This window comes from Mustela nivalis (genome assembly GCF_964662115.1).
Source record: "Mustela nivalis genome assembly, chromosome: 16".
NCBI lineage: Eukaryota > Metazoa > Chordata > Mammalia > Carnivora > Mustelidae > Mustela > Mustela nivalis.
The window spans coordinates 46,892,966-46,920,044 of record NC_139035.1 but is presented as its reverse complement, the minus strand read 5'-3'; the positions used below and the strand labels follow the sequence as shown (position 1 = coordinate 46,920,044).

At 33.3% G+C, this 27,079-nt stretch overlaps 1 long non-coding RNA gene across 1 annotated transcript in view; it reads left to right on the top strand.

The window, feature by feature from the left end:
* LOC309849514 overlaps nucleotides 1-27,079 on the top strand; it is a 191,332-nt gene that overhangs the window by 6,253 nt on the left and 158,000 nt on the right. Inside the window, exon 2 of the long non-coding RNA XR_014303744.1 lies at nucleotides 26,356-26,455. This is a non-coding gene — a long non-coding RNA (uncharacterized lncRNA). The remainder of the gene's footprint in view (nucleotides 1-26,355; nucleotides 26,456-27,079) is intronic.

The following is a 27,079-nucleotide window of genomic DNA, read 5'->3' as shown; positions in this document are numbered from 1 at the left end:
ATAATTTCGGGGCGCCTGGGTGGCTCAGTGGGTTAAGCTGCTGCCTTCGGCTCAGGTCATGATCCCAGAGTCCTGGGATAGAGTCCCTCATCAGGCTCTCTGCTCAGCAGGGAGCCTGCTTCGCCTCTCTCTCTCTCTGCCTGCCTCTCTGCCTACTTGTGATTTCTCTCTCTGTCAAATAAATAAATAAAATCTTAAAAAAAATAATTTCATTGATAATTGTCCAAAACAAGTATTAGAAACTAAGTCAAATCAAAAGAAGAAATGCAGAGGTATGTGGATGGATCAAGCCCTTCATGGGGCTCTGTGCTCAGCAGGTAGTCTGCTTAAGATTTTTCTCTCTCTTCCTCATCCACTGCCTCTCGCCTCCAGGTATGCTTTCTCTTAAAAAAATAAATAAATTTTAAAAAGATAAACAAAAGAAGAAATGCAAACCATAAGTATTAGAAAATATCCTTATTTACATTAATAATTGCCACATAATACAAATGAGATATTTTCTCCTATAAGTTAAACCAAAGTTTAAAATATTGAAAACTGTCATTATTTTATGGGATTTATTAGAATATATATATTCTTATGCATGCTTAGGTGTGTACATCTATCCTTTTTGAGTATCTCAGCTTTATCCTATGCCATGGGAAGGTGAAGGCAATGATAATAATATCAATACTATCAATAATAATATCAAAGTATCAAAATAAACAACTGTAATTTATTGAAAGCTTACGCACCACAGTTTTTCAAGTACTTTATCTTTCTTAACTCACTTAGTACTCAGAAATACCTGATGAGTCAGATATTCTTATCATCTCCATTTCACAGATGAAGAAGACTAGGAATCTAAGACACAAAGTGTTTAAACATGTTATTTCTAAGGTCACATAACTAGTAAATGACAGGAATAAGATTTTAATGCAAGCATTCTGACTCCAAAGTAAGTTCTATTAATCACTATACCACACTGAGAAAATGTAAAAATGAGTTAGAAATTCACAACATCCACAATGCTATGAAAGTAGATATCAACGAAAAGAAATAAATCTGGAAAGAGTACACATATGTAGGGGCGCCTGGGTGGCTCAGTGGGTTAAGCCGCTGCCTTCGGCTCAGGTCATGATCTCAGAGTCCTGGGATCGAGTCCCGCATCGGGCTCTCTGCTTGGCAGAGAGCCTGCTTCCCTCTCTCTCTCTGGCTGCCTCTCCGTCTACTTGTGATTTTTTTCTGTCAAATTAATAAATAAAATCTTTTAAAAAAAAAGTACACATATGTAGAGGTTAAATAACATGCTACTAACAAATGAATGGGTCAATCAAGAATTCAAACATGCAATAACGAAATACATAGAGACAAATTCAAATGAAAACATAACAGTTCAAAATCATTGGGATGCATCAAAAGCTGTTCTAAGAGGGAAGTTTGTAGCCATACAAGCCTACCCCAAGAAACAAGTAAAATCTCAAATAAACCTAACATTACACCTGAAAGAGCTAGAAAAAGAAGAATAAATAAAACCCCAAACCAGCAGAGGAAGGAAATAATAAAAATTAGAGCAGAAAGAAACAATATACTAATGAGAAAGAATAAAACAGATCAATAAGTCCGGAGCTGGTTCTTTGAAAAGATCAACAGAACTGATAAACCTTTAGCTAGAATCATCAAAGAAAGAAAGAAATAGTACTCAAATAAACAAAGTCAGAAATAAAAGAGGAGAAATAACAATGAACTGCACTGAAATATTAAAAAATTGAAATAGAATGTTATGAAAACTTATGTGTCAACAAATAGGACAACGTACAAGAAAGGGATAAATTCCAAGAAACACATAGCATCCCAAAATGAATCAGGAAGAAACAGAAAACTTGAATAGGCTGAATACCAGCAAAGAAATTGAATCAGAAAAAACAAAACAAAGCAAAACAAAAAATCAAAAAAATCAAAACAAAACCTCTCAACAAACAAAAGTCTGGGACCAGATAGCTTCATAGATGCATTTCTATCAAACATTTAAAAAACAGTTAATACCTACATTTCTCCAACTATTTACAAAAATAGAAGAGGAGGAAAACTTCCAAATTCATTCTATGAGACCAGCATTATTAGCAAACTGAATCCAATATCACAATCAAGTGGGATCTATTCCTGGGGTGTGAGGGTTGCTCCATGTTAACGAATCAATCAATGTGATATATCACATCAACAAAAGGAAGGATAAAAACATACTATCATTTCCATAGACACAGAAAAAGTATTTGACAAAGTACAGAATTCATTCATGATAAAAAAAAAAAAAAAAAACAAGAAGTAGGGTTAGTGGAAATTACCTCAATATAATTAAGGCTATATATGAAAAGCCCACAGTCAGCATGATACTCAATGGTGAAAAATTGAGTTTTTCCTGTAAGATCAGGAATAAGATGGATATCCACTCTCACCACTTTTATTAAACATAATACTGGAAGTCCTAGCCACAGCAATCAGACAACAAAAAGAAAGAAGAGTCAAATTGTGACACTATATATAGAAAACCCTGAATACCCATCAAAAGACTACCAGAACTGATAAATGAATGTGGTAAGTTTGCAGGTGATACAAGATCAATATACAGACGTGGTCATTATATTTTTAACTTTTTGAGGAAACTCCATACTGTTTTCCAGAGTGGCTATACAAGCATGGGGGGGGGGAGGGAAAGAGAGCAAAGAAACAGACTCTTAACTATAGAGAATAAACTGATGGTTGCCAGAGGGCAGGTGGTTGGGAGAATATGTTAAATAGATTTTAGGGATTAAGGAGTATACTTGTGACGAGCACTGGGTGTTGTATGTATGTGTTGAAACACTAAATTTTACATTGAGACTAATATTAAACTGTATGTTAACCGGAATTCAAATAAAAACTTTTAAAAAGTCCATACTACCCAAAGCAATCTACAGATTTAATGCAATCCCTATCAAAATACCAACAGCATTTTTCACAGAACTAGAACAAATAATCCTAAAATTTTTATGGAACCACAGAAGATCCTCAATAACCAAAGCAATCTTGAAAAAGAATGACAAAGCTGGAAATACCATAATCCCAGATATCAAGACAGACCACAAAGTTGTATTTGAAAAAGTATGGTACCGGCATAAAAATAGACACAAACATCATTGGAAAAGAATAAAAAGCCTGAAAATAAACCCATGACTATATAGTAAATAATCTTTGACGGAAAAGGTGAGAATATGCAATGGAGAAGGACAGTCTTTTCAACAAATAGTGTTGGGAAAACTGGACAGCAAAATGCAAAAGTCTGAAACTGGGCCACTTACTTACATCATATAAAAAAATAATCTCAAGATAGATTGAAGACCTAAATGTGAGATCTGAATCCATAGAAATCCTAGGAAAGAGCGCACGTAGTATTTTCTCTGACATTGGCCATAACAACACTTTCCTAGATATGTCTCTTGAAGCAAGGGAAACAAAAGCAAAAATAAACTATTGGGACTACATCAAAATAAAAAGCTTCTGAATAGCAAAGGAAACAATCAACAAAACTAAAAAGCAATCTACACAATGGGAGAAGACATGTGCAAATGACATATCAGATAAAGGGTTAATAGCCAAACTACACAAAATGTTATAAAATTCAACACCTGAAAAACAAATAATGTAGTTTAACAAATGGGCAGAAGACATGAATAGACATTTTTACACAGAAGACATACAGATGGCCGACAGACACATGAAAAAGATGCTCAATGTCACTCATCATCAGGGGAATACAAATCAAACTATAATGAGATATCATTTTGCACCAGTCAGAAGGACAAAATTTAAGAGCATAGGAAACAACAGGTGTTGTCAAGGATGTGGAGAGAGGGAAACCCTCTTACACACTGCTGGTGGGAATGCAAACTGGTGCAGCCACTCTGGAAAACACTATGGAGTTTCCTCAAAAAGTTAAAAATAAAACTATCCTGTGATCCAGCAATTGCATTACTAGGTGTTTACTCAAAGGATACAAAAATACTAATTCAAAGGCGTGCATACACCTGGTATATATAGCAGCATGATCAGCAATTTTACATTTTACATAGAGTAACAGCCCAAATGTTCAGCAACTAATGAATGGATGAAGAAGAGATCGTGTGTGTGTGTGTGTGTGTGTGTGTGTGTGTGTGTACATATGAATAATGGAATCTTACTCAACCATAAAAAAAAAAAAAATGAAATCTTTCCATTTGCAACGATGTGGATGGACCTAGAGAGTATTATGTTAAGCAAAATAAGCCAGTCAGACACAGACAAATACCACATGATTTCAGTCACATGTGAATTTAAGAAAAAAAGAAGGGAATGAAGCAAAAAAGAGACAAATTGCAAACAGCCTTAACTACAGAGAACAAACTGATGATTACAAGAGAAGGGAGGTGGGTGAGATGATGGTTGAAGTAGGTGAAGGGTATTAAGAGTACACTTATCATGATGAGCACTGAAGATTGTATAGAATTGTTGAATCACTGTATCATGTATCTGAAACTCAACTCATACAACCCTGTGTATTAACTATACTGGAATTAAAATTTAAAAAGAAAAAAAAATGTAGAACAGATGATTCCCCTATGGACAGTTGTAGATGTAGAGCTATAGTGTATACATGCATAGAGAATACTCACCAAAGTTTCAAAAGTCATTATTCCTAGATATATTAAGCTAGGTTTTTGACGGGAATTAGAATTCACCCCAAACATTTCAAATAGTTTTCATGGAGACACTTCCTACAAAAGCCTGGGGATACACTCTCAGGGATAAAAAGAAGGAATAAGACCATGCCTAGATTGGGGCACCTGGGTGGCTCAGTGGGCTAAGCCTCTGCCTTCAGCTCAGGTCATGGTCTCAGGGTCCTGGGATCGAGCCCCGCATCAGGCTCTCTGCTCAGCCCGGAGCCTGCTTCTCTCCCTCTTACTCTGCCTGCCTCTCTGCCTACTTATGATCTCTCTCTCTCTGTCAAATAAATAAATAAAAAATCTTAAAAAAAAAAAAAAGAATATGCCTAGAAACTGACTACTGTGGGGAAACTATCACAGCCCTTTTGCTGAAGAGATAAGGATAGTGAATGTTTTTACTGGAGCCCAGTGAGTATCGGCAACACAAAGATGGATACATGCACTGAGGGAGACATGACATAAAGGAAGTGCAAAAGAACTACTCTAATTTCTGTCAGTTTCGCCTTCCTTTTTCTTTCTCCCTCTCCCCTTCCTCTCTTCTTCTCTTCTTCTCCTCCACCTCCTCCTTCTCCTCCTTATGCTCCCCGTCCTCCTTCCCCTTCTCCCCCTCCTCTTCTTCTTTTTCTTCTTTTTCTCCTCCTCCTCCTCCTCCTTCTTCTCCCATTGTGTTAGCCTGGTCAGAAGCAGACTTGGGGTGAGTTGGGCAGGGAGATGCAGGCAGAAGGGATTAGTCTTTCTAAGTACTCAGCAAGGTGGATGTGGGCAGAAAATTTTTGTACCTAGGAGCTAGGAGAGAAAGGGTATCTCAAACAGTGAATATTCCGTACAGTAGTAATTAAAGGATTCCATTTTTAAATATTTTCTTTTCTTAAATTGTCTATGAGATATTTATTAAAAAATAAAATAGGTAACATTTAGCAGTATTCTAAATCTATTAGAGCATAAACCCCCAAATGTGAAACTCTATATAAATACACTGTAAAATCATTAAGTGACAACATTGGATGTACTAGTTTTACTGATACTGTATTTTTCTTGGATCCACTTATGATGACAGGATCAGGATCTCATCAATGTCCAGCATTACTAACAGCAGCAATATTGGCCTCATTGATTTTCTTAGATTAATTATGAATCTACAAATTAAAAGAATTTTTCAATAATTTTCAAGTTAATGGAAAACATTTGGAACCATTTCTTTAAAAGTTATGATGTTATTTTATTACCTAATGTATATAATTTCTAAATTAAAATGACTCAATTACCCTTTTATCCATTACTAATAATACTCTTCTTTCATTTTATCTTTATAATATAAGTATCAGTTTGTTTTCATCTGGAATTACAACATTTCCTATTTAAAAAATTTATCAAAGGTCTTAGAAATATGAATTATGTCTTTTTTGAAGGAATTCTCTTTTAGGAGCTATTTTAATTGATTGGTACCATTTTCTCAAATGAGGTGATTTATCATCCAAAATGTAGTAATCTCTTTGGTTCAATATACACTTTTAATTATGGTTCATCTTTGGATGTCTTCCATTATAATCTAGAAAAGTAGAGGGCTATCTATTACTTGACTGTCAGAAAAATATATTTGCATATACTACAATAGATAAATTGAAGCATTAATCAAACCTATGATAGACTTTTTGTATTCAAAATTGGCTATAGAAGAAGCATAATAACATATTTTGCCTTATAATGAATATACCCTTATAATACACATATTAGTTCAACACAAGGAGTGATTTTAATGAATGGCATAAAACTTAATTATTTCTGTGGATCTTCAAAAGAAATGAAATTATTACTTTGAAAATCCTTATTGCTCTTTTAATTAGACAAAAAATAGCTTAGATTGAAAAAAGAACAGTCAAAAAGCTTACATTAAAACATAGCAACAATAATACTTGCAAATATTGATAATCATGAGAATGACCAGACAACACTGGAAATATTGAAATTGTCACCAAAGTTATTTAAATATAAAATGAAAAGGAAATCATATGGAAGCAAGAAAAAATTATGGAAGTGGTTTAAGAATAAAGACCCTGAAATAAGTATTTGGGTTTGGTAGATGTGTGACTTTGGGAGAGATAGTTAATATTCCTGTTTTCTCATCATATGGTAGGAAAATGCTTGCATCTATTTCATGTTTGTTCACTTATTTGACTATTTTTATTGGTTAAATTTTGGAGTACCAAAGTATATAAAACATAAGCCATAGCTCTTAGAAAGTGGTCAATAGAAACTAGCTGTCATTAAGACTGGGGTTTTTTTTTTTTTTGCTATTATTCTTAATTGTAATGGTAATATTAATAATAGTTCTTAATAATCTCTTAATAGTTCTAATAATAGTTCTTTTTTTTAATTTTTTATTTTTTCAGTGTAACAGTATTCATTATTTTTGCACCACACCCAGTGCTCCATGCAATCCATGCCCTCTCCAATACCCACCACCTGGATCCCCCAACCTTCCACCCCCTGCCCCTTCAAAACCCTCAGATTGTTTTTACTCATTTATTTTAACATTATTATTCTATTAATTGTTCTAATATGCATCTTTTTAGAACAATACTGCTAAATTCAGTAAGGAGTGTCAATGCAAGTATGTTGCATTTTCTCATCATAGGTTATGGATTTATTTTTAATAAAGTATATTTTTCACCTTGTCTTCCTTAAAATCAAATCTATTTCTAGAGCATAATAAATTATGTAGTTCCTTCAACAGTACGGTGAACCAAAATCTACTACACTTCTTACATTCTTAATATATTTCACTTTGGTTTTGACATAAAAGTTTAGGGGAGAATTAAAAACTATATTTTATATATTATATCATATTTATTAAATATTATATATACATTCAGGAAGTAGAATATATACTTGGTTCTATTACAAGATAGAACTGATGTTGCTCTATGGATAAACCACTGAGCTGCTTTTGTTTTGCCTTTGAAAGTACACACACATCTTGTTGGCCTGTCTTTCATCAGTGCTATAGTACAGGTATGTGACATCAAACTTGTCATCTATTTCTAGTGAAATAGATGAATTATACAAAGAAGAGGTTCATAGCAGGAATTTGTTTTCAAAAATAACTCCCAGAAGGATTGCTATGGAGATGTAGAATAATTAGTGGTTGCCAGGTATTTAATGCTGGGGAGAAGGGTTGAACACTCTGAGCAGAAGGAATCTTTTTAGAGCAATAAAATCATTTCTATGATACTGTGCTTGTGGATACATGACACTGTGAATTTTTCAGTCTACGTAGACCTTTACAGCATGAACCTTAATGCACATATAGAAAGTATCTATTCTAGGATGGCATGAAGAAAGTGATAAAACAATAACCATATTACAAATATATTGAACAGCTCACTGAAGGGAGTGTAGGAAAAAGTGCTGACCCAAATAACTTTGAAAATGATGGGAGTCTATAAAACTAAAGAAAAAAGAAACTTACATGAGCACTGTACTCTAGTTAATAAAGTTGCTCCCCACAAGGGTACAGATTTAGGATTCTGATGGTTCTATGCATATATTCTGAAATTGAACAATTAAATAAATAGACAGTGGAGCATGGGAACCAGAGTTTTCACTGTTGAAGTGACAATTTATAGAGAAGCAAAGAGAGAAAATAGAATAAATCACGTCATAATGGATAAAAGTTGGAGGCATCAGAATGAATTCATATTTAACTTACTGAATATATACAGATACAGATGGATATACATAAGAATATGTATAGGTAGGTATATATACACTGGTTTTTACATACTAACACTTCTATTTTCAGCAGATGGAAACTAGAAGCAGTGTTCCACAGTAACAAACATATTTTTCCCCCAAATCTTGGTGTCTAATAATAATCTCTATTTAAAGTTACCAGTGCAATTGGAAAAATTGTTGATTCTAGGACTAGGGCAGGAAATATATAACATGAGCCTGCTGTATTCCTAAAACCAAACCAAAACAAAACAAAAAACAAGAAAACAACAAGCAATGATAAGGGTATGCCAATATAAATAAACAAATAAGCATTGAATTATAACCCAAAGTATAGAACAAATACCCATGAGTCTATACTTACATAAATAAATAACTGGATTAATAAGTAAGTTGGAAGAAGAGTCAAACCTCCTATGTAGAACAATCCTATAAATTTGTGTAAATATTCTGCCCTTAAGAAGCTGATACATACTCACCACTCCAGCATGAAAAATAGTCAAAAGGGGAAAAGAAACCTGACAAACACTACCTCATCTGTGTGTGATGAAAATAGCATTCTATCTTTGTGTTCTTTCTCCCCAAACATAACACAGTCTAATCATAAAAATAAAAAGAACATCAGATAAATATCAGTTGACAGATATTCGTAGAATATCTCACCCTTACTCTTTAAAACTGTCAAGGTTATTAAAATCAAAGCAAGTCAGAGAAACTGTCACACGCAAGAGAAACCTAAAGAAGTGTGGTAAGTAAATATAATGCAGCACTGTGGATAGGACACTAAAAGAGAAAAATTATATTGGTTAATAATACTTTATCAATACTAGTTCATGAATTGTAACTAATGTATCATACTACTTTGAGATACAATGGGGGAACCAGGTGAGGAATGCATAGGAACTTTATGCATCTTTGTTGCAACCTTCTATAAGTCTAAACTGTGACAAAAAATAAAATGTGTTATAAAAACAACTTTCAGTGTATGTTATGTATAGTACACATTATTCTTAAAAGAATATGTTCATACTAGTCAATAAAAGCCATTCACACATTTAAGCATCACCAAATTCTTAAGACAGAACTACTATTTTCTGTAGGTGAGAAAGCCAAAGCTCAGAGAAACTACTTAATTTTCTAGAGATCAATTAGTATTAAAACCATTTATTATTACCTCAAATTAAATTCTATTTTCTATAATACTATACAATGCCACCAGTGCAATGAAAAATTTTATTCTCAATATTATTAGCCAAAAGCATTATACATTTCTTTGTCAATAATACATATATATTCAGTATCCCCCAAATCATAAGCAGCAAAACTATAATACCGTATATTTAAAAATGTTTTAAAATATCAAAACCCTCTACAATAAGACAATAGTATAAAACAAAAACTAATTAGGAGAAATTACTTAAAACGTGAGCTACAATCAAGAACAAACTAAAATTATTTGACTTAGAAGAGACTTCAGATAAATTTGCCTAGCCCTGGAGCAGCTATTTCCTATAGCAATGAGAAAATTTGAGTTCAGAATAACAGAGAGAACTGTTTAATATTATACAACTAGTTATTACAGGGTCTTTAATATAGCTCAGGTATCCCAATTTCCAGTCCAGTCCCAATATATCATATAAAGCAATGAAACTATCAATGCCATTTTTACCACAGAATTAGAATTTTCAACTCTATCACACCATTACTCCTGGAAGTGAGATGACAGAATTTACTAAAAAGTATACACACACACCGCACATACAAATAAATTAAAGGTATATATACACACAGATATATAAATGAGAATTTATATATATACATATGTATGTATATGAATATATGTACAAACAATAAATAAAAACCTTGAATCACTTTCAAAAGAAATGACAGCATAATATTTATCTGCATGTGTGCATGTGTCCCAAACCACATAATTTTTTTTTTCAAGGCAATTATATGATTCTGCTAGTAATTTCTTGAGCCGGGTAAAAGAGCAATTTTTCACTTTTTTCATGATATAATATTTTACTTGCCAATATATTTAGTTATCAATATATTATCAGTAGCTATTTGGTGATTAATTTCCCCCATGGAAAAATCTTATGATTAATTTTCCCCCATCAAAAAATAACATTTATTTTGTTAAAATTCTGGCGTAGCTGGGACATTCTATAGATAATGGAAAATCAAAAAAGCATATGGTAATAAAAGTACATTGATGATTTCTGTTTAACTTCCGCAAAGAGTTCTTAGACCTTTTCTCAGCATCTTGTATATTGCATTACTTCTTCTATAAATTAATTTATTCAGGAAAGTCTTCATAGGGTATTTTTTAAAGTTAAATCTTGAAGCATCTGTCAAAGCATCCTCAATAGTTCTGGCTTTGGATGTCAGAAGAGTCACCAAAGCCCAATTTCACAATGTGCTAAATATAAACGGATAATACAATTTCTTAGACTTATAAGCCTCTGTTGAGTCAATTGTCAAAAGAATCCCACCTAGGAGGCAGAGACTGTCAAATATTAACCAACCCTATTTCTTCCTTCTGTAAATACAACTGCTGCACTGTTTTTCAAATCTTCTTGCAGTTACATATAGGACTTAATTGCATCGTAGTCAATGGACAGTAAACTAAAGTGATGTGCAATATGTGTAAAACTCACACGCGCACGCGCGCGCGCACACACACACACACACACACACAGCAAAAGACAATCCTTCATGGCCTTTTTCATCTATGGGCAGATGCCATTGTCCAGGGTAAACTTGAAATCCACTTATAAAGTATATATGGCAGACTCTTCATTCCAATTTATCTTTGAATAACTGTGTGAAAGCTACCCATTGTTCAGCACATAGTCTGTGGACAAGAATGCTTAATCACTTTGATCTGTTTACAAGAGCAAGAAACACATTTCTATTCTGTTTGAATTGCTATTTATTCATTTATTTTTTGTTGTTGTTGTCATTACTGTAGTCCTACCTTAAGAAATGCAACCAATATGTAAAGGTTATTTTAAGGATTGAAGAAGAAAATACAAATACAGTAATGACACTAGTTGTCAATAAATGTAACGGGGTCTGAGGAAGCACACACAAGAGACCTGTAGGTAAATAACAAAAATATCAACATCTGGACAGAAAACTTGTTCATCCAGATGAACAAAATTAGAAAAGATACCCTTCCTCCATAATGAGCTGGTCTTTAGTTGATGTATTTGGCTCAGCAAAGGGAGCACCTCCATTTGCTGTCTGTTTGAGGCACAAACACTGTGCAATCATTTCGAGTTAATTTTTTAGTTTTTATTTAAATTTAAGTTAGTTAACATACATTGTAATAATTTCAGGTGTATAATATTAGAGTTACTTTTAAATAGCAGTAAGAATATTTGAGGTAGGCTCGAACATGAAAACAGTATTTGTAAAAGTGAGCTTTCTGAAAAAAGTGATAAAGTATCTGAGTGTTGATGCAAAAGATGATGGAAGAAACTTTAGAAATAGATCAAATTGTGCGCAGAGATGACACAGAAAGGATATAAGACACTATACTAAACTTCCAAGCTATTAATAATCTAGTGCTCAATGTAGCTTATAAGATAACATGTTTGATGATTTAGGCAGGAATCGAGCTACAAATAGAATGCACAAGAATCATTGGAAAGCTTGACAAAAATGAATTTTCTCCACACAAAGAGATCTTGTTATAGAAAGCATATCAGGTGACCCATGAATCTACACATTTTACAAATATATCAGCTATTTCTGGGACAGGTGATTCTGGAACCACACTTTGAAAAGATCTTCTTAAAATTATTTCCTCTGTTGATGCAACATGGGGGCTTAAGTGGGTAGGAGAAGAATAAATGAAACAAGATGGGATTGGGAGGGAGACAAACCATAAGTGACTCTTAATCTCACAAAACAAACTGAGGGTTGCTGGGGGGAGGGGGTTTGGGAGAAGGGGGTGGGATTATGGACATTGGGGAGGGTATGTGCTTTGGTGAGTGCTGTGAAGTGTATAAACCTGGTGATTCACAGACCTGTACCCCGGGGGATAAAAATATATGTTTATAAAAAATAAAAAATTTAAAAAAAATGATTTCCCCTGATTCTACTTTTCACTAGGAAGCCATATGTCTAAGGAAGTAAATAATGTATTTAATAATTGTTATAATTTATACAAGATGCGAAGGATCACAACTAGATTATGATTTTACATCCAAAGGAAATGTGCATAACCGGAGAGTCAGGCAGTTGTAAAAATTATAAGTATGTGACATACACAGAAATAAAATGTAGGCACATATTAGTGAAATAATTTGGAGGAGGAGTGATTTAACTTTGCCTGAAATGGAGGGATAATCAGCAAAAATTTCCCAGAGAAAAAGAAACTAGGAAACTGTTAAATGATAGAAATAAGAATTTGACATTTAGGCAATAGGAGAAAAAGATTGGTGCAACAAACAGAAAGAACTTAGGGAGAAAATATTATGTGAAATGCTTGGTGTGTTCAGCAAGCTAAATGCAATCCAGTCCTGATTTTGTTTCAACCACCAGGAGAGTAATATGGACTATTTTATATATATACATATATATATATAGAGAGAGAGAGAGAGAGAGAGAGAGAGAAAGAAAGAAAGAGAGAGAGAGAAACAACATTTCTTTGTTTTTGAAAGATTTCATTTTTTAAGTAATATCTAACCCAACGTGAGGCTGGAACTTACAACCCCAAGATCAAGAGTTGCATGTTCTACCACCTTAGCCAGTCAGGCATCCCAGGAAAGATTTTCTAATTGTAATTTGATTTCTTGAGAACACAGTATTGCACTGGAGAGATAATACTAATAATAGTACCTTAGCACATTTCCATGAATGTATTTCTCATTAGCAAGAGAAAAGCGGTTTTTCCTATATTTTTCACTATTATATTGGTTGCATTTTGTTAAACACAGCAGTCTGACTTACATCATTTATGTTTTTTAAGTCACATGTGTCATTTTCTGCATAAAATTTTTAAGCTATGTCTTAATTTCCTTATCTGTAAAATGGAAGACAGTAATAGTTTAAACTTCATAGAACTATGATGAGGTTTTAGTGGGGGAAAAAGTAATGAAATTTGATTGGTACCATGGCTGACACCTGGCAAACACACCCTGATCATTTGTGTTTGTGAGTGTTGTATAGCTGATTGAAACCTGTTATTAAGAATTACTAAGTGGGAGACACCTGGGTGGTTCAGTGGGCTAAAGCCTCTGCCTTCGACTCAGGTCATGATCCCAGGTTCCTGGGATCGAGCCCCACGTCGGGCTCTCTGCTCAGCGGGGAGCCTGCTTCCTCCTCTCTCTCTCTGCCTGCCTCTCTGCCTACTTGTGATCTCTGTCAAATAAATAAATAAAATACTTAAAAAAAAAAAGAATTACTAAGAATATGAACTTGTAGAATATTGGAGCTCTGAAAGTTGGACATTATATATTTTGGGAACAAAGTATACCAATTTTCCACAATCTCTCACATAAAGTGAAAGCAGAGGGAATATTTCCTAATTCATTCTATAAGACTTGCTATATTCTAATTACAAAAAGACAGACCATCATACTTAATGGTGAGAAACTACATGCTTCCTTAGCAACATCAGAAACAAGGCAAGGATGTTCTCTTCTGCTATTCTTACTCAACACAGAAGCAAAGGCAATTCAGGAGAGAAAGGACGGTCTTCTTAACAATGGTGTTGTAACAACTGGCATCCGCATGTAAAATAATTAATATAAACACAGACTTTACATCTTTTATAAAAATTATCTCAAAATGAATAATAGACCTTAAATTAAAATGTAAATTTATAAAATTTCTAGAAGATAACATTGGTGCCCTTGGCTTTTGTGATATGACTTTTTAGGTTTAACACTCAAAGCATTATTAATGAAAAAAAATGTACACATTAGACTACATTAAAGTTAAGAACTCCTGCTCCATGAAAGACACTATTAAAAGAATAAAAAGGCAAGCCAAAGACTTGGCTAAAGTCTTTGTAAAACCAGATGACTGATAAAGTACTAGTATGCTAAATATACAAAGAAATCTTAACATTAAAAATTAAGAAAAACACCCCTGGGGATAAAAATATATGTTTATAAAAAATAAAAAATTAAAAAAAAATTAAGAAAAACAAACAACCCAATTTAAAAAAAATGGGCAAATGACTGAGCAGACACCTCATCAAAGAACACGCACACAGACACACACATACAGGACTTTTATGTATTTTTGGAAAATGTTTCCCTTTACAATTATGCAATGCCCCTCTTTATCCCTGATAATTTTCTTTGCTTTAAGGTCTCTTTTTCTGAAATTAATACAGCTAATCCAGTTTCCTTTGATTAGTGTTTGAATGGTATCTTTTTCTCCACCCATTTATTTTTATTTATTTTTTTAAAAGATTTTATTTATTTATTTGAGAGAGAGATCATAGGCAGGGAGGTAGGCAGAGAGAGAGGGAGAAGCAGGCTCCCTGCTGAGCAGAGAGCCCAATGCAGGGGCTCAATCCTGAGACCCTGGGGCCCAGGGTCCTGAGCCAAAGGCAGAGGCTTAACCCACTGAGCCACCCAGGAACCCCCATCCATTTACTTTTAATGTACCCGTGTCTTTATATTAGCCACAAGTTTCGTGTGAACAACATATAATTGGGTCATGTGTTTTTTGTTTGTTTTGCTTTTAATCTACTCTGATAGTCCCTGTCTTTTAATTGGTATATTTAGACCATTGATATTTAAAGTGATTTTTTACATAGTTGGAATAATATCTACTATACTTTTTACTACTTTCATTTTTTATTTTTTGTCTTCTACTATTTTTATGCATTCTTTGATTTTAATTAAACATTTATCTAAGTCCATTTTTCTCCTCTCTTAGCATACTAATCATACTTTATTTGTTTCTCTTTTTAGTGGCTGCCTTTGAATTTGCAGTATGCATTTACGATTGATCCAAGTCCGATTTCAGTTACACTATAGCACTTCACAGTTTGTACATATAATACACTTATAAAAGACTACTGCTAATTCTTTATTCCTGCTTCTTATCGATTCTTTCATTTCACTTATTCATTGGTGATAATTACTGAATAAATTGTCGCTATTATTATTTTGAACAAAATGTTATTTGTTAGACCAAGAATAAACATGACAAAGATCTTATTTTATGCTCATTGCTTCCTCCTCTCTCTTCCTTTCTTTAGGTAGATCTGAGTTTCTGTCTTATTTAACTCCTTTCTGAAAAACTTCTTTTTCTTTTTAAAGATTTTATTTGTTTACTTGACAGAGATCACAAGCAGGCAGAAAGGCAAGCAGAGAGAGAGAGAGGAGGAAGCAGGCTCCCCACTGTGCAGAGAGCCTGACGAAGAGCTCGATTCCAGGACCCCAGGATCATGACCCAAGCCGAAGACAGAGGCTTTAACCCACTGAGTCACTCAGGCGCCCCTGAAAAACTTGTTTTAATATTTCTTATAAGGCAGATGTACTGGCAGAAAATTCTCACACACAAAAAAAGTATATATATATATTTTTTCTAAGAAAGTCTTTATTTCTTTTTCATTTATGGAATATCACTGAATAAAAATTTCCAGTTTGATGGTTTATTTCTTCCAACACTTTAAGTATTTTGCCCACTGTCTTCTCTACATGATTTCTGAAGAAAAGTTCCATATGATTCTTATCCTCATTTCTCTAAAGGTAAGTTTATTTCCTCTATATATTTTTTCCTTATCTTAGCTTTTTTACAGTTTGAATATGATATTATATACACACACACAAATACACGCACAGAGAGAGAAAGAGAGAGAGACAGATTTATTTTAATATTTTAAAGAATAAGAATTTCCTCATGCATTTGTAGGGGTTGATAACTTCAAAATCTGTAGAGCAGGCTGGAGGCTGGACATTCAGGCAGAAGCTGATGTTTCATTGTCTCACTTTGATATCTCATTTACATTGCAGTCTTGAGAATTCCTGCTTTGTGGGACACCTCAGTCTTTGCTCTTAAAGCCTTCAACTGAAGCCCTCTCATAAGCAGAGTGATCTGCTGCACTCAAAGTCTATATAATTAAATTTTGGTTATGTCTAAAAAAATGCTTCACAGAAATATCTATACTATTGTTTCACTGAACAACTGGGTTCCACAGGCTAGCCAAATTGACACATAACATTAACCATCATACCTAAATTAGATATTTTTAATATTTTTTCTGCTCAGTATTCTCTGAGATTCCTGGATCTATGGTTTGTTGCTTAACACTAATTTTGGAAATTTTTCATTCAATTTTCTTCTAGTCCTTTATTTTTCTTCTCTGTCAACCAGTCTCATTATATATATATATATATATACTTTTTTTTAAGCTTTTATTTATTTGACAGACAGAGATCACAAGTAGGCAGAGAGGCAGGCAGAGAGAGAGAAGAGGAAGCAGGCTCCCTGCCAAGCAGAGAGCCTAATGTGGGGTTCGATCCCAGGACCCTGGGATCATGACCTGATCTGAAGGCAGAGGCTTTAACCCACTGAGGCACCCAAGCACCCCTATGTTACACTTTTTTAAGTGTCCCACATCTTTGGAATACTTTATTCCATCTTATTATTTTTTTCTTTTCATTTCAGCTCTGGAAGTTTTTATTGATATGTCTTCAAGTTCACATATTCTTTCTTTGGTTATGTCCTACTAATGATGAGTCCATTAAACACATCTTTCTTTTATGTTATGTATTTAAAAATAGCTACTTTCCCTTTCACTCTGCTAGGAAATGGAAACATAGGATATTTTTCTCATATACACACTGTGAGAATCTGATAGGGCTCCTTGGAGGTACAAGCCAAAAAACTGTGTGAGTGTGTGTGAATGTGGTGGGGGGCAAATACTGGCCTCCTCTAGAAATATTTACCTCTTAAATTTGTCCATACTTAGCCATCAACAATTTGATATAATATAGTTTAGGTTTTCCTATCCTGGTTTTAGTTCCTGCAAAGGTTTTCTCTTAGGCTTCTACTATAACAAGCTGTGATTTTCTGAAATCAGTGATTTGTCTCTCCAGTTTTAGAGAATTTTTGCTGGGTTACCTAAATTTTCCACTTGATCTTAAAAAAAAAATTGTTGATTTTCAGTTTGTTCAGCTTTGTTCCTGTGATGGTGAGGAGTGATGGCTTCCAAACTCCTTATATTCCACACTGGAAGTAGAAGTCTCACCATTACTTTTAAATGAAATTGAAACAAAACTTAACAAACAGATGAACAAACAAGAAATTTCTTTGGTTCCTTATTTATTGCACTCTATTTTCTATATATATTCACTCATTTTACCCACCATCCTCAACCATCTGCTTCCCTATGGCTTCAATCTTCATCAAAGAGTTTAACTGCTTTCACCAAGGTCACACTTTCTTAATCATGAAAACTAATGGAAACTTTTTTTTAAGGTCTTATATTAATTAAAATATCTATACAATTTAGAAATATGGACTATTTTCTTACAGTGCACTTCTCTAGTTTTCCAGAATAGTATTTATTTTTCTTTTTCTCTGGTTACTTCTCTTGATCCCTTTTATTGAGTCTTGGTTTTAGTTTTCTTTTTCTCCCAAATTTATCACAAGTCCTGGGGACTTAAAGACTTTTTCTCTTATTTTGTACATCTCCTGTAGGTGTCTTCACCACATCCTAAAAAATAATTTCCTAAAACAGCATCCCCCAACTACATCAAGTGCTTCCACATTTTCTTTTTTTTTTCTTTTTAACTTCGGAGAATGATGTCCCCAGTCACCAGTTGTCCTTGTTGAGCATCAGAAACTCATACATTCTTTTTAAGGAGAATATATATATATATATATATGAATATATATATATATATTCACACACACACATATGTAATATTTATATATATATCATAAAAATTCAGTCCCCTAGCATGTCATAATGCATAAAATATGAAAGAATGCTATAACATATTTTATTCAAGTTTTTGATCATTAAATTCATGTAAGTACTTCAGATTCTCTAAATAATGTGCATTCATAGGCACAAATTTCATTTCTTCCTTACATTTATTATTATGGAATTACTGTTAATCTACTTAAATATTAGCATATAGATGCAAAGGATAGAAAAACAAAAAATAAAATTCAAGGAAAATGAATAACAGAAGCACATAAATAATGTACACATTCCTCTTGATATAGAGTTTCTTTTTTTTAAAAGATTTTATTTAGTTAGTTGAGAGAGAAAGAATGAAAGAAAACATGAGAGGGGAGAAGCTCAGAGGGAGAAGCTGACTTCCCAGGGACCTGGGAGTGCTATAGGGTACTCATTCCCAGGACTCCAAGATCATGACCTGAGCTGAAGGCAGTTGCTTAACCAACTGAGACACCCAGGCACCCTGATATAAAATTTCTTTTTTTTTTTTATATAAAATTTCTTAAAGAAGAAAAGTCCAATTTAGGGTTGCAGGAACAAAGACCTTGCAAGTAAGCTGCATGGAGAAGTTACCTGACATGATTCAATATTCAATTCAAATATTAAAATCCAGTCTTTATTTTTCTGTAGTGAAAAACTTTAAATAAATGTGAAAGATGTTTTTGCACACCTACAAAATGGAACCCTCCTGTAGCACAAAATACAGTGGATTTAAAAGGGTTTTAAATAATCAAAATCTGTATTCTTTGTTTCCAAAAAAAGTAAGAGTAGTTTACAATAGGCTATCTTTGAATTCCTAATAACTTGAAATGATCCAAGACAGAGAGACTAACAATAAAAACGGTCATCAATAAAATAACGTATTTCATTGTGAATATATTTATTATGAGTTCACATTTTAAAAGTAATCATATTAGTTGCCTTAGTGTATCCTTCTTGTAGGCCTGATGATTTTGTTTTCCCTTGTACAAGTATTTCTTTTCCTCATTCTAACTCAATAACAAAATGTGAAGATCTATGAGCAATTGTTTGTTTCTAAGGAATTTCTCAACCGTGTAGATTTCATGAATCAGATTTTCTAAACAGATAATGTCATATTTTCCCAGAAAGCATGCAAACACTTTAAAAGTATATTATGGTATTAGTATTACCTTGAGGACACTTTGGGCAGAGACATAGTTAGGTTTTGGTGGTGAATGAGGATAGAGAATATTGAAATGTTTCTTACAGTAAATGCAGAATCCATTTTTAGAAGTTCACTGACAGTAGAGTGGAGAATAGTTTCAGGAAGAGGCAATTGAATTTGGGACCCTAGGAAGAGACTATTGAAATCACAGCAGTGGAAATGGGAAACATTATTTAGAAATATTCTTAGAGGATAGCAATGTAAAGACTTTACAAAGTAAAATCTGGAGGTGCAAGAAACAGAGGAATCAAGAATGATTCACAGCCTCTTTTCCAGCTGGAAGCAGAGTGAGTTAGAGAGCTAAAAGAAGATTATAGCTGTGCCAGATATTCTGAAGTTGGAAGCAACTTAATTTTGTAGAACTAAAGGACATGCTCATAAGAGTTTTGCTTAGAAGGTAATTATAAAAAAAAAAAAAAAGGAAGGCAAATTGACATGACAAGGAAAAGATAAGCATATTCTAAGGAATATAGGTAAATGTTCTGAAATGAATCAGATGGCTAGAATGACTATTTAGGAATCTGGCAATTTTGGTGCACTTGAGGAACCCACACCAACATTTGTCATCAGGATGAGGGTATGCTAGTGTGAGCTGAAAGGTCTAAAAATGACTGTAGTGCTTTAGTTTTTGCCAAATATTCAATGACACTTTGTTAAGCTCCACAAAGCTTCACTTGATACGCTGGGCATTGTGAAATTGTAAGTTGCATAGTGTTAACCAAATCTGAGGTCAGCAGATGAACTGATCTACAGGTATAGCTATGAGAAAATGGATTATAATTTTCTCCTGAAAATTATATGTGCCACCCAAGACTTTCTAGTAGACCAATAGAAAAAAATTATTTATTTATTTTATCTGTATAATTCCAGCAATGATTCTATAGTTATGAAATGATTAGTATGCTAATTAATAAAATTAATGTAATTATTTTCATGTTATATTACATTGGTAGCCTAAGGCACTGAGTTATTCAGTAACATTATGACTTCAGTAAATTAAGAAGCAGTTTATTTCAAATAGATATTTTAAAAAATTATTTTCACTAATATTCTCAAAAGATATTACTTTGTAAAGCATTTGGTGACTAACAATTGTGTACTATGAAAACAGCCTCCATTTTTTCCTTTATTTTATATTAGATTTGAAGTTCTATTACATAAGACTTATAATAAAATAATTTGAATTCTCTTTCCTTAGAAATTAGCCTCTTGACAAAGAGATAGTTTTATTACATGGGTTGCTTATTTTCCCAGAAAGCATGCATTTTTTAAAACCTCTGTTTACCTTTTCAAAAAAAAAATTTTTGCCTATAAAGCAAAGGTGGGAGAGTGTCTAGCTATATAAATCTAAAGGACAAATCACTGAACACCAGCAAACAGTCATTCTAGAGAATAATAAAATAAACAAGTAAGACTCCTAGGTTAATAAAAATGTCACATGCTATTAAGTTTGATGGCATTGTAGATAAAAAGTACAGATGATCAATTTCTATTTTAGTCTTAAACCTCATTATTGTTTATTAAAGTGTCAAATCAACATGATTCTTGTTTGCTTTGCATACACCTCATGAATTATTGATAATTTTAAAATGCCTTAAAGAACTAGGCCTGTTACTGACCTAATGTTCTCATCATACATTAATAAAAAAGATTAAATATTCTGAGAATTTTTGGTGATCTGAATCTACTGGTATTTCACCATCCTAACAATTGTAGATAATAGCTTTGCTAGAACTGAGGTGAGAGGGATTCAATGAAATGAAATGCTGGATGCCAAAAAGATGGCAAGAGCAATGTGTAGGTCATATTGAGCAAAGTCCTTCAATCAGGGCTACACCCCAGATCTTCAGCAAATTCCTATCTTCAGTGTGATTCTAGTATTTGGCCAATAAAAGACAGAGCTTCATTTCTCAATGTGTTGAGATATGGACTCAGAAGAGACTCACAGAGAGCCATTTTTCTAACTATGGGAAGAGTAAAGGCCTTATTTAAGTTGTGAAATTAATGATTGGGACAAATTTACATAAATATGAGGGAGCACAAAATGTCTAAATGATGTTACAAGTTGAGTTACTTTCTCAGATTCTTTGACATGAGGTGCTTACCATATAAAGTCAATATCACTGAAGTCAATCAACAATGCATTTCCCCCATGATTTCAAAACCACAAGATTCAGTCTAAAAACAGCATAAGAACTTGGAAATAGATGTTCAGCAAGAAAGTCCACAGTACACAGTTTAATGCCTCTCTACTAGAGATCAATTCTTTGTAAAGTAAGTTGTCTCCCAAAACTGTATTGTAGACGTAATTACAGAATCAAGAAATTGCAGCTTTTTCTGGAAGGGAAGAGAGGTAATAATATAATTAACTAATATATTAAAAAAATAGATTATTAAGCACTTAGTATGTGCCAGCCACCCTTCTTGGTGCTAGGAATACATTGTTGAATGAAACTGGCAAAAATCCCTATCTGTCCACACGGAGCTTATATTCTACTGGGAGTAAATAAAAAGTAAATTTCTTAAGTAAGCAAATTATATAATAAGCTGTAATAAATTCCTTGGAAAAAATAAAGTAGAGATCAAGAATATTAGGTATAATTTATAGAGATGTTAAGTAGAGCTCATTGAGGTAATATTTGAATGGTGAAGAGAAACCAGTGAGAGAAATAGTTGTATGAATATATGGTGGGAAACCACTCCAATTTAAGTGGTCAGCCAGTGAAAAATTCATGTGATCAAAGAGTGTTGCAGTGTTTAAGGAACATCAAAGAGGCTGGATTAACTGGAGTTGAATCAAAAAACTAGAGTTAACATGGAACTAGATTACGTAGATCCCAATGGGTCATTATGAAACTTTTGGGATCTATGCTGAGAGAAATAAGGATTTGCTGGAGGAATCTGGGAAGAGACTGGTATGATCTAAATTGGTATTAATAGGATCACTCTGAGTGATGTGTTGAAAATAGTATCTATTGAAACAAAAGTGGAAGAAAGGTAAACAGTAGAAAATTATTGAAATAATATGGAGCAGAGGTGATGTTAACTCAGACCACAGTGCTAACTATGCAGATAATGGGAGGAAATCAGATTCTATCATTGTTTTGAGGGATTTTCTGGTGGATTAATTAGAATTATGGGAGAAAGAGAAATCACTTTTGATCACAAGTGTTTGGCTTACCAAGATGGAATTATTATTAACAGAGATGCTAAAGATTGTGAGCAAGGGATTTGGAGAGACATGTGGAAGAAAAATAAGACATTCAATTTGACATGTTAAGTCTGAAGTATCTACTAGATATTTGAGTGAAAATATCAGGTTTGGATATGTCTGGAGAAATGTGGGCTGAAGCCAATTGTAAAGCCTGTCCACTGAAGAATCTGAATAAGATCACCAATACAGTGATTGCAGATAAAGTAGAGAAATATAGAATTTGAGCACTGTACTGTTAAGAAGTCTGGGAGAAGAAGAGGAATGAGCAAAGGAAATGTAGACTTTCTCCCTAGGTTTACAAAAAGTGTCACTTACATACCATGTTAAATGATCTTTATTGATGGCTTAAGTAAGATTAAGACTGAGAGTTCACTGCCCATAGCTTTAGAGCCATGCGATCATAGTAACCATAGAAAGACCATTTTCAGAGGGGTGTTTAGAAGAACCTCAAGAGAAGATTTTAAAAAGAATGGGAGAAGAAAACTTTGAGACAGAGAGACTAGACATCTCTTTAGGAGCTTTGCTGCAAAAGGGAGCAAACAAATGAATCAAGAACTTGATAGTAAATGTAAGTTAAAATGTTTTCTTTCTTATAATGAAAAGGAAAGTACATTACCGTGTGTGCTGACTCATATGGTCAAGTAGAGAAAGAAAAAATTATGGAGAAAAAAGGGAGAACTACTTTAGTAACATCTTTGACTTGGTGTAATAGGCTGAGACTCATTCGAAAGTAAAAGGATAAATTTGCACCGAAGCAGGAACAGTTCAACTACAGTTATAATGAAAGGTAGATGGGTTATTTGGTAACGTGGCTAATGGAAGCACTCTTATAATTGCTTCAATTTTCTCCTTGAAGTAGAAAGCAAGGCCATCTATTGAGAATAATGATTGGGAAGTGATGTCAAATGTTTTAGAAGAGAAGAGTCAATTAAGAGAGAAGAAGAGTGAATGGATTAGAGAAATAGGCCATGATTGCCTTGCAATGTCAATGGTCCTTAGGTTAGAATTTGTCTTTGCTGCAGCAAGTACAATATTGATGATTTTACCAGTGATTGGTATTGAGATCAAGAAAGAAATTTATAGGCTCACACAGTAAGTGGGTGAGTCAGAATTCAGTCTCATGTAATAGTGTTTGCCCTCTTCAGGTTGCATTCTATAGAAGAAAATATTAACCTTCAAAATGTACTGTCTAAATAAGGCAAGAGCATAGTGCAGAGCAAATCTGACCTCTTGAGTATAAAAAGGCACTAGTACTGATTTCCCTTTGCAGAAGGCACAGGCTCTGGAGAGAGATTTAAGACATTCACTCTCCCATCAGAAGATGCCACCATCCAGTCAACAGAAGTCTCAGACACTTGATAGGCCCTATCTGGGAGGATAAAAGAATTATGACAGACTATTTAAACTCAGAATTTATTATGCCTGCCAAGATAATGATACTGTTTTTTCATATTTGACCCTCCACATTTCATAACTACTCAGATATTCCTAAATGCTTTTTGTGATGCAGAACAAGCATTTGCTGGTTGCTAACACAGAAGACGAAGTGACAGAAACTAGTGGTTCAAAACAGGGACTAGAGTATTTCTGTTTATGAAAGGTATGTGGTCAAGTCAAGAGACAATCTGCAAAAAATGAATTTAGGAAAGGAAAAAATTTTTTCCTGATTATTGAAAATAAATCTCATCCTTAGGAAAAGAAAAGATGAGCAGGATGAGTAGATGTCTAAGATTGAACTATCTAGATTACATAAATTAGTATGTACTCTATATTTTTTCTTATTTCCTCCTTCTTGCTGTAAAGAACTAGGTATTGGATTAAGAGGCTCCATTTACTTGGATTGGCTGTGGTCAAATAAAATATATGAGTGCTAGAGAAATAGTGAATAATTCCAAAGTCCAAGCTGTGAACCCTCTCTTTTTACTTTCACTCACTTTTTAATTATAAATTATTTCATAATAAAAGCCAGTTATAGAACTATTTTCTGGAGCAGTTGAAAAATCAGTGCCTCTAAGTCTTACATAGAGCAGGGTCAATTGATTTCATAGGACCAGAGAGCACAGTTAACACATAATATGAAGACCTATGTTGGAGAATTCACAAAGATAATGTAGAGATAACTGAATTCACCAACTTATAAAAATAGAGGTTCCATCCAGATTTACTCATGTCTCAAGGAAAAAGGAAAGACCCAAATTTGGGGTTATATTCAGTTCTTTGAATTATCCAAACATCATCTTTTTTTTTTTTTTTTTTTTTTTTTTTTGCTTTTGAGCACTTTCAGACATTTCTTCCTCTTGATCATCTAAATTAAAGAATAACACGGGAAAGAGAAAAAGTAAGATTGAAGTAAGTCAGTTCTGTTATTGCTAGTAACTCCATTAATAACTTTCTGATTTAGAAGTCTCCTGAATAGTAATTATTACCCCAGGGTGCTGAGTAACTTGAGAATAGAAATGTAGTAGTGAAAGTGGCCTTACATAATTTGGTATATAGTATAAGCTTTTAGAATTCATATTTGTGATTATCTAACTTTGGCTGCATAAAAGTTTCTCAAAGCAAATGTCAACTTCTGTACACAGAGTTTCTCAGGGCAGAATCATGCTAGGTGGCACCCACCGTATACCTAGAAGAAAGAGAAGCTTTGGGAAAGTAATGTTTCAAGTTGTATCTGAATATGTTGTTAAGCTTAACTTGAAAAATGCACCAGAGATTACTTTGTCCTGATCAAGAATATCAGGATGTAAAACTATTAAAATTAGGGTTATTACCAAATTCTGAATTTCAAAGTAATTTAATAATGAAATACCATTCTCTTTTAATGAACACTCACATTATGGATAAAGGAACTTTTAGGAGGTCTGTGCTGATGGACAGGAGAGGTATAGATGGAAAATGTGGGAAAAAATATTATTTAAAAAACTAAGATGTAGCCAGTGGGTGGTATTACTGTACTTTATTCTTTTATTTTTTGATGATGTTTTAAGGCTTAATTCAATATTCTTGACTTTAAGAGAGAATAAGCAAAACAAATGAAAGTATGTCATGGTAACTTTTAATTATTGGACTAAACTGGCTGTTAGCATTTAATTTATGCCAGTTTAGTTGTTCCTTTCCAATGACTTCCATTCATTCATTGCAGAAAGCAACCCGAGCATAAATTACTTTATATTTCCCTGGGTAATGAACAAAAAATATTGACCCCACAAATTTACTTTTCTCATTTCTCTAAGGGATAGTACATTAATCATCATCTATATCATCTCAGCCATGATCTTGTCAAAAGGCAAGAAAATTGAAGCAAACTTACTCATTTGCTTAGTATATGAGTAACCATTTTCTATGCATTGGTATTGCCACCTAACTCCTCATACTTGAACTTCAAATGGTAGATACGGAAAAGATTTATAGGTACTTTAAAAATGGAAACCAAGCTATGCTTAATATATGACCACAATAGCTGTATTATCAAATTTGAGTTCCTCAGCAAATTCATGCAACACTTTGGAATCCTCCAACTATTATTTTAACATAATCCATTTCTGCTCTTTTTCAGTTGTTTTCTTTCTGTATCCAGAACACTTAAGCTGCTCAACTAGGGCCATGTACCACTGTTACAACAGGCTGATACAACACCATTTCCTAGCAATGATCAAGTAAGGAAAAATAACGACCTTCAATTTGTAAATAGTCATAATATAATATGATCGGTATGCATTAAAAAAGTACATATTCAAGTAAGGATTAAATTTTGTCTTTGCTTTGTTTTGTTTTTGGTATTGCTTCTTGTCAACTTTATATTTAGCCAAGAAACAATCTTGAGTTCAATCAATTTTTTTTCTGGAAAAGTAACTTCTAGAAAAACAACTTCTCTTTCAAATTTGGCTTATATATTATATTTTCTCTAATTTTATTTTTTATATTTTATATATATTGTATTTTTCTCTTTTATATTTTAATTTTGTATTTTCTCTAATTTCCTGCAGTATACAGTCTGCTGCAATTTAAGTTAAGAACATTCTATATTTCTAACATAATTACCACATTTTTAAAAATTACATAGTTTTCTAGTTTCCACAAAAGGTTTTTTGTCACTAATGTTATGCTGAATGGCAAGACTAAGTAGTTCTTTCCTGATAATATATTTGTATCTCAAAGATTAGGAAATTTTGAACTTTAAGACATCTTAATATATCACTTTTACCAGCTCTGATCTCTGAGGCAATGAAACTGAACATTGTAGTTGATTTCTTAAATTTAAACCATTCTAATTGATTGTA